At 36.2% G+C, this 10,107-nt stretch overlaps 1 protein-coding gene across 1 annotated transcript in view; it reads right to left on the bottom strand.

The window, feature by feature from the left end:
* Nucleotides 1-825: 825 nt before the first annotated feature.
* NEK11 (NIMA related kinase 11) overlaps nt 826-10,107 on the bottom strand; it is a 283,992-nt gene continuing 274,710 nt past the window's right edge. The window contains exon 17 of the mRNA XM_072651314.1: nt 826-897. The gene's annotated coding sequence lies outside the window, so the exon portion shown is untranslated. The remainder of the gene's footprint in view (nt 898-10,107) is intronic.

Genomic DNA, 10,107 nt, shown 5'->3' with positions numbered 1-10,107 from the left:
ATAAATGGAGCCCTGATTTGTAGAATTCACCTGTTTCCAAAGTGAACGCTCACATTGAAAATTTAACACTGGATTCTTTCTAGCTGATAAGAGCTGACTCTGGCACATCCCTACCCCTGCACTTTCCCACTGCCCCTGGGGTCTTACTCCCTCACATATCCCCTCTTTCTCCAGCATCTTTAAGCTCTGCCTCTCTGAGGGAGCTGCCAACAAACACTCCCAAGTCTCTTCCTATCTTGAAAATGAATTACTGGCTGATGCTCAGACACAAGGCAGGTTCTGATGTTCTTGGGGGAAGCCTCATTTGGTGGCACAAGGGAATGAGAGCAGATAGTAAGACAAAAGGGAATGGGGAAAAATTTACTATGCATTAACTGAATTATCAAAAAGGGAGTTGCAATCATGCTCTCTAAAAAAGCAAAAATGAACATTCAAAAAATAAAAGATTAAGTAAGAAAACTAAATTTTGCTGAAAGGAACTATACACACATATACATGTAATAAACGTATTTATAAATTCATATTTATTACACATACATGGAATAAATTTATATGCTCCAAATGCCTTAGTATCCAAATTCATAATGGAAACATTTTGCTGTTCAGTCATTTCAGTTGTGTCTGACTCTTTATGGCCCAACATTTGGGATTTTTTTTTTAAAAAGATGCTGGAGTGGTTTGTTATCTCCTTTTCCAGGTCATTTTACAGATGAGGAAACTGAGGCAAACAGGACTAAGCGACTTGCCCAGAGGCACACAGCTAGTGAGTTTCTGAGGTTGGATTTGAACTCAAGTCTTCCTGACTTCAGGCCTGGTGGAATAAACATGAACTAAGCCATAAGAAGATGTAGATAATAGCAGGAGACTTCATTATCCCTCTCTCAATTTTGGATAAATCTAAAATAAAGATAAAAGGAAAATATAAAATTGAACAAAATGCTGGAGATATTAGAGTTTAAAAAGTTATGGTGTCTTCTAAATGGGATGGCAAAAGAATATACATATTTGTCCGCATCACATGGAACTTTTAGAAAAATTGGCCACATATTTGAGAATGGAGATATTCCAAACAAATTTAATAAGGAAGAAACAGGTGATATATTCTTTACAAAACACAATGCAATAAAAATAGTCATTCATTCAGGGACCCCAAATAAAGAAACACAGACCCAAATGCAGATTTAGCAATGAAATCCTAAATGGAGAGCATGTCAAAGAACAAATCACAGAAACAATAAATAATCATAAAAAATAAAATGATAATGGTGAAACAACATTCTAAAATTTCTGAAATGTAGCTAATCAGTGAAAAAAATCATATCTTTACAAAGACATACTAACAAATCAGAAAAAAATGAACTAAATATTCTTTTTTTAAAAATTAGAAAACCAATAAACAAATCTAAAATAAACACAAAAGAGATATTAAAAGTCAGAGGAGAAACATTTATTAAAAGCAAAAATTATAAAAATAAAAAATTAGATTAAATGTTGGTTCTTTAAAAATAAAATTGATAAATCTTTAGTTAATGTGATTAAAAAGAGGGCAGAAAATCTTATCTGTAAAACAACAAATGAACAAAGTGAAATAAAAAAACTAGAAAATAAAAAGAACAATCCGAATGTACAATGCATACCTATATGCTTTTGAGATCACAAAATAATCAAAGGAATATCTTAAAAACTATAAAATAACCAAACTCTCAGAAAAATAAATAGAGATCTTAAATAATCAAGTCTCAAAAATGGAAAAAGAACTAGCTGTGAAGGACCGACAAACAACTAACCAAAAAAACCCTTCTGATCCTGATGGATTCAACAGAAAAACTCTATTAAATTTTAAAAGAACAATTAGTACCCATACTTCACAAATTACTTTCAAAAACTATGAAGAAAACACTCTACCAGAATCTTTTTGTAAGATAAATATAATCCTAATACACTAACCAGGGAAGGACAAAACAAAGAAGGAAAACTATATGACAGTAGCACTAATGAATATTGACTCAAAAATTTCAAACAAAATCATATCAAATATATTACAGCAATTTATTCAAGAAATCATTCATTATGACCAAGTAGGATTTTCACTAAGGATGTCAAGATGATTCAACATTAGGAAAATAATCAACAAAATTAATCATATTACATGACCATCTCAATAGATGCAGAAAAGGTTTTTTGAGAAAGTACAGTGCATTTTTATGCTAAAAATATTACAAAGTATAGACATAAAGAGATGTTTTAAAATATAAGAAGCATCTATCAAAAGTCAAAAGTAAGCATCATATGCAACTGGGACACACTAGAACTTTTTCCAATAAATATGGGAGTGAAGGTAGGATGTCCACTCTCTTCACTATTCTTTGGTATAGTTTTGGAAATGGTAGCCCCAGCAATAAGAAAAGAAAGATATAAAGGCATCAAGACAGATAAAGAGAAAATAAAACTATCCTTATTTATTGATTATATAATGATATATTTGGAAAATCCTAGAGAAGTTGCAAGGACACTAACTGAGATAATACACTCAGCAAAGTTATAGGCAATAAAATAAAGTAAAAAATCAACAGCATTTCTATATAATAGTAACAAGATGCAAAAATAGAAAGGAATTCCATTCCAAATAAGGACAAAATGTATAAAATATCTGAGGATCAACCTATCAACACATATAATAGACTCATATAGAGTCACTTACAAAGTACTCCTTAAAGACACAAAGAATGAATTAAATAGCTGGATGAATATTCAGTGCTCGTGCATAGGCTGTACCAATAAAATGATATTACTACCAAAGTTAATCTACACTTTTAATGCTATCCCAATCAAATTACCAAGGGAATACTTTACAGAACTTAATAAAAAAAATAACAAAATTCATTTGGAAAAACAAGATGTAGAATATCAAGGGAAATTATGAACAAATTGATGACAAAAAGGGGAAATAGCACTTCCAGACCTCAAACATATTATAAAGCAGCAGTCATCAGAAACATTTGATATTGGTATAAAAAACAAGGACACAGATTAATGGAACAAATTAGGCAAGTGAGAATCAGGAACAATTCTGATGTTTGATAAAGTGGAAAATATAAATTACCTAGGAAAAAACTGCATTATTTGATAAAAATTGCTGAGAAAACTAGAAAGCAGACTGGTTGAAATTAGTCTTAAACCAATACCTTATACCATATTCCATAACACATTATGGATATATGACCTTAGAATTAAAGGTCATACTATTAAAAAAATAGAAGAGAAACAGATTACACGCTTCTTACATCTATGGGTAGGAGATGTATTCTTAACCAAACAAGAGACAAAGAGAATTACAAAAAATAAAATGGATAGTTTGATTACATGAAACTGAAAATCTTCTGCACAGACAATATTAATGCACCGAGGAAGAGAAAATAAATGATCAAATGGAAAAAAATTCTTTGTATTATACTTTCTGATAAGGTTTTAGTATCTACGATATCTAAACAAATAATAGACATGTGTGTATTGTTGGTGCTGGTGTTATGCTCAATCATTCAGTCATGTCTGACTCTGCATGACTCCAAGGACAAAGACAAAGATAGTAGAGTAATTTGCATTTCCTTTTCCAGAGTGTCCCATTTTGCAGATGAGAAACTAAGGCAAACAGGGGTTAAGTGACTTGCCCAAGGTCACATAGCTAATGTGTCTGAAGTTGGATTTGAACTCAGATTTTCCTAACTCCAGGTCTGGTGCTCTATCCACTGTACCACCTAATAGCCATTCTTCAATTGTGTTCAAAATATATGAAGAGTTGTCAAAAAAAAGAATTGAATAGTATTCACAATCTCTGGAAAGAATGCTTCAGATCACTAATAACAAGAGAAATGCAAATCGAAACAACCTTGAGGTTTAACCTTATCCACTACAAACTGACAAAGATAACAAAAAATTAGCAATAGTCAATGTTGTAAGGGAATGATAGGCACATTAATACATTCTTGATGGAACTATAAAATGGTACAACCATTTTGGAAAGCAAACTGGAATTACGTAAATAAAGTGACTAAAATGTCCATACTCTTGGAACCAGTGACTCTATGGGCTTATACCCCAAGGAAGCCATTGATAAGAAAGAAGTTCCCATATACACCAAAATATTCATAGTAGCACTTTTGATGATAGCAAAGAAATAGAAATAAAGTAGGTGTCCACAGATTGGGGAATGGCTAAACAAATTGTGGTACATAAATGTAAAGGAATATTATATATTTTTCATGTTTATCTCTTTTTTTGTCCAAATAGTATTTTATTTGTGGTAGGCAGTTTGATAGAGTTTATACATGTGCTATTATGTAAAACATTTTCATATTCATCATAGTTGTAGAAGAAGAAGCAGATCAAAAGGAAAAAACATAAGAATAAAGTGAAAAAATATATGCTTCGACCTGTTTTCAGAATCTGTCAGGTTTTTTTTGTATGTAGGTAGCATTTTTCTTCATGAGTTCTTTGTATTTGTCTTGGATCATTGTGTTACTGAGAAGAGCTGAGTTGTTCATAGTTGATCATCATGTGATGTTGCTGATACTGTGTACAAATGTTTTTCTGGTTCTGCTCATTTCACCTTGCATCAGTTCATAAAAGTCCTTCTAGGTTTTTATGAAATCTTCTAGCACAATAGTAATCCATTACATTCATATACCACAGCTTGTTCAGCCATCCTTCAATTGATGGGTGTCCCCTCAGTTTCCAGTATTTTGCTACCATGAATAGGGTTGCTATAAATATTTTTGCACATGTAGATCCTTTTCCCTTTTTATTATCTTGCAAAGGAATATTATTACTGTGCTGCAAAAAAATGATGTATGTGATGAATACAGAGGAATATGGAAAGATCTATATGAACTGATGCAGTGAAGTAAACAAAGACAAGAAAACAATATACACAGTAACTATAACAATGCAGAGAGAAAGAACCACATCCCAGAATAAAAAATTAATGTGACAAAATTATAAAGATCAAGCAGTGTTCATTGAAGTAATATAAGAAGACACCCTGATGTACTCCTCCATGGAAGTGAGAGATTCACAGATGTTGCACACTGCACTTATTTTGGGGGCTTTTTCAATGTATTGAGAAGTTGTGTTGACTTTTTTTCTTCTTTAAAACACACACTTTGTTATATGGGATGGCTCTCTAGGAGGAGTGGGAAAGGCGGAGGGATACTTAGGATAACAATGATGTAAGCAACAGAAGACGTCAAAATAAAAAAAAATACTAAACATCAGTGCAACCCATTAGTCTTACTTTGTACTCATTTTCATTTAAAAACATGAATTTCAACACAAAACATTCTAAATTTTCAGTCACTTGCTCTTATGTCTTCATCAGAATTTTCTGACCATTTTTACTTTTTCTCTTATGGGGTTTTAGTATATATTCTCTGTTCCTTTTTTGGTTTTGTATTATTTCATATATCCTCTATTCCTCATATTTGTCAAGTTTAAAGCATTACATATTAAATGTTAATATAACACATATTATATATAATATATAATAATATTTATCATACATAACAATATATAACATATATATAAAACAATAATTATATTATTTATACACTATATATATATATATATATACACACACACACCCTGGCATTCAGGTGCCATGATTTTTTTAATCCTTCCCCTATTACTGAGCATTTAGTTATGTTGGTTGATTTTTCAAGTTTTTTGTTGTTGTCGCTGGGTCCAGTGTTCATTTTTTTTTTTGATTTCTTTAAAAAATTTATTTATTTAACTTTTAACATTCATTTTCACAAAATTTTGGGTTCTAAATTTTCTCCCCCCTTGTCCCCTCCCCCCACCCTAAAACACCTCCAATGCTCATTTTATTTCAATTACATACACCACTCCAATGAAAACCAAAAAAAGCTCTGAACAGATATTTGTTCACTGAACACAGAAGAGTGTTATTTCTTATATCATCCTCAGTGCATCTCCCCAAAGCTAAAACAATTGGGTGTTTGCTCTTCTTTTTCAATTCTCTGCCAACTCCGTGACCGTGACTGTGGGCAGAGTGGAACGGCTCCTTAATAGGGTTTCAGAATCAATGTGAAGGGTGCAGAAAAGAAAAGCCCAAATATTGGTCTTGGAGTCAGGAAGCTGGGTTCAAATCCCATCTCAAACATTTAATAGCCATGTGGCCTTGGGCAGACTTCACATCCCTGAGCCTCAGTTTCCTCATGTGTAAAATGGTGATAGTGACAGCACCAATCTCCCGTGGTTATTTTAAAGCTGATATGATATGTAACGTAAAGCTGAAAATGCTATATAAATGTGAGTTGTTATTATTGCTGTGACAATGCCTGAACCACTCAATTAACAAGCACTTACTAAGTGACTACTGCATACCAGCCACCAATGAAAAGGGATGCAACGAAAGGCAAAAAGTGTCCCTGCCCTCGAGGAGCCTATATTTTAATGAAGGAGGCAAAATGTACACATAGAGGTATATAAAAGAGACATACAAAGTAGATCATAGGGTCATAGATGGAGACCTCAGAAGGCAGGCGACTCAACTCTCTCATGCCCAATGTCAAGCAACAAGTACGTGATCTTAGCAAGGAAGGCAAAAATAGCACATTTGGAGATTAGAGTGCTTGCTTTTCCTTTAAGTCAGCTTTAAAGAAAGAAGCCCACCTATGGAAGTTATACTCAATCGAGGCAGAGTCCTAAAAGAAGAGGGTATGGTTCTTAGAGCCCGTAAGGAGCCTGCGTCTTGGGTGTGTTTGGCAAAAACCCAGGTGGTAAAGTCTCTGGCCCAGTGACTAGAGAAGAATGCCCCCTGTTAACTTTTTTGTTCATTCTTCCTTGGAGAATGTAACCTCCCACTGGCTAAAATTTGACCTTTCTATAATATATAATATTGCATATCATGGTTGTTGTCCTTCGTCTTCAAAGAGGACCAAAATGACATCACCATTGTAAAGTGAAATTTCAGTGTGTCTGACTGGGGCTGATCAGACCAATATGAGGTCGGAATGCTCTACTACAGATTGGGCACAGAGAGTCTGGGTGAATATTTGGGGTGGATATCCCAAATTTGCATATCTTGTGTTTAATTTGTGCTGTCTCAATTCTGCTTTGCTCAAAGAGCAGAGCATCCTTTCTGATGCAGGTACACCATGCTGAGCAGTCCTGCACCAGTTTCTCCCATGTTGCACAGTCAAATCCAAAGTTCTTGAGAGAGAACTTGAGAGTGTCCTTGTATCGTTTCTTTTGACCACCATGTGATTGCCTGCCCATGCGAGTTCTCCATAAAATAGTCTTTTTGGCAAGCGTACATTTGGCATTCGAATAGAGTGACTAACCTATCAGAGTTGCGCTCTCTGAAGCATAGTTTGAATGCTTGGTAGTTCAGCTTGAGCAAGGACTTCAGGGTCTGGTACCTTATCCTGCCAGATGATCCTCAGAATCTTCCTAAGTTCAAATGGAAACGATTCAGTTTCCTGGCATGGCACTGGTAGACTGTCCATGTTTCACAAGCATATAACAATGAGATCAGCACAACAGCTCTGTAGACCCTCAGTTTGGTAGTCAGTCTAATACCTCTTCTCTCTCAAACTTTTCTTCAGAGCCTCCCAAACACTGAGCTAGCTCTGTGCATCAACTTCATTGTCAATGTGTACATCCCTGGAAAGTATACCACCAAGGTAAGTGAACTTATCCACAGCATTCAAAACTTCTCCATTTGTTGTAACTGATGGTTTCATGTATGGATGGTGTGGTGGTGGCTGATGGAGCACCTGTGTTTTCTTGGTGTTAATTATTAGGCCAAAATTAGAGCAGGCAGCAGAGAATATAATACATATTTTATATATATATATGTATATATACATACACATATATATACATATATATACACATATATATACATATATGTAATGGATGAAGTAAGACTGAGACAACCAAACATTCCCACCATGCCAAGCCCCAAGCAACCTTCCAGCTAGGCTAGGTCACTGTTTCTCTTATTTTCCTTTCCCCCAGAAAAGCGCAAACAACAATTCTTAGACCATCACATGCACTGAGTTGTCCTAAGGGTATTACAATATTCCATGAAAAGGAATCTTAAGAGTGAAATATTTTTGAGCAAGAGAAGCTGATATTGCTAACATTATCGGAATACTGGGGTACAGGGCTTTAATTGCTTGGCAAATGTCAGCTCATTAATACTTCACATGTTGTCCCTGTGGGGGAAACATTAGCACTTTTCTTTTCAGATGGCAACCCAAGACATCGCAAGGGAAAGACACCATGCATGTTGGCATTAAGTCAACAGTGTGGCTGGGAATACCTGCCAATCAAATGCACCATGAGCCTGGCAGGTGGGAGTTGAGGAGTGGGGGAGCCTCACTGATTCACAGCCATCTGATATTAAAACTTAGGACTGTCTTTAGCTTACCTCACAGGTTTCTGCTTCTTTAGTATATGGTTTCAAGGGGTATCACCAGGGTAGATGCCAGCAACTAACCTGGTAAAGACAGTCAGTCAAGACATGTACTGACCATCCATCACTTCCTAAGTACTCCCTCTACTAAGTAAGACTTTGTCTTCTGGAAACCTTAGATTTCTCTCAGATTCTAGGAAATGTTCTGCACATAGTAGGTGCTTAATAAATGTTTGCTGCATAAATGAAGGTACTAGTCTCTGCAAGGAAATAGAGGGATGGGTGGCAAAGTTCCTGCCCTTGGGGTATTTCGAAGTATGATGAGGCAAAGAGAGGGTGGACCTATAGTCTCTGATCTCCCTTCCAAGTGAGCTCCCATGGCCTGCTCAGAGCACCCCCCCCCCCCAGCTCCTTTCTTTGGCTCTGCAACCCCCAAGCATTTGGCAAATGTTTATTCAGCAACTGTTATATATTAGGCCTTGTTTGGGGGCGTAGCAGAGGAAAAGATGATGCAATGCCAAGAAGACAAGGTTCCTATTCTCAAGTAGCCTTGGATCTAAACTTTGCAAAATTGTAATTGAGGATAATTCCCTCTATATTATCCAATGTCCCTTTTTCAAGGACCACAGACATAGAGCTGGAAGGGTCCTCAGAGGTCATGTAGTCCAATACCTTTGTTTTGGAAACAAAGAAGCTCAGACAGGCCCAGGAGATAGAGCCTGAAGTCTCATCTGATCTTCATAACAACACTGCAAGATAGGTACTGTTGTGATCCACATTTTACAGATGAAGAAACTGAGGCAAACAGCAGTTAAGTGACTTGCCCAGGGTCACACAGTGAGTAAGGATCTGAGTCTGGATTTGAATTCAGGTCTTCCTGACTTTATCCACTGTGCCACCTAGTTGCTGTAGGTTTCAGTTTCTTCATTTACAAAATGGCCCTTCAGCATTCCCAAGAATGGTTCCTGAAGTTGTGAAGAAAACAGGTCACAGCTTTACTCTGACCTACACAATGATGACCATCAGTCAATGCTCCTTCTCTCCTTCTTGGAAAAAGCAATCCTTTCCTATGAGTAGACACCAACCATATCACGTGTGACTGTGAAATCATACAGAAGCAGCGCAAGAAAATTCTCTATATTACTTTGTAGTCACATCGTATCCACATCACACAACCCTAGTGTATCATAGTCATTCACCCACTTTGCCAGTATATAATTAGTGCCCACTATGTGGATGTGTTCCAATCTACCTACCACCTATGGGACCTTGGACAAATCATTTAACTTGCCCAAACTCATTTTCTCATCTCTCAAACAAGAGGGCTGGACCAGTGAGACCAGGAAGTCCTCTGGACTAGGTATCAAATTCCCTTCCTCTCCGCCCCCTCCACCTCCTTCTCTGGGTAGCTCTGTTTCTACTTGTCAGATTGGCCAGCAGACTCATCAGTCATTAACAGGGATATTTCTCTCCTCTGGGGCTGCCATTGGCTTCATTTGTCTGACTCTTTGGACTGAATTCCAGTCCAGGCATTGACAGCTTGGTTCCTCATCCCTGGGTTCATACAGACTTTGTTCCTGAAGAAACCAACTGATCACAAGATCAGCCCCAAAGACATCAAGCAATTAATTGTCCCCTTTCTGCATCCCTTGCCTCAGCCTCTCTTAAAA

The sequence above is a fragment of the Notamacropus eugenii genome, chromosome 3 (assembly GCF_028372415.1).
Source record: "Notamacropus eugenii isolate mMacEug1 chromosome 3, mMacEug1.pri_v2, whole genome shotgun sequence".
Classification (NCBI taxonomy): domain Eukaryota; kingdom Metazoa; phylum Chordata; class Mammalia; order Diprotodontia; family Macropodidae; genus Notamacropus; species Notamacropus eugenii.
Note: the sequence above shows the minus strand (reverse complement) of the source record. Positions and strands in the feature narration are given on the sequence as shown.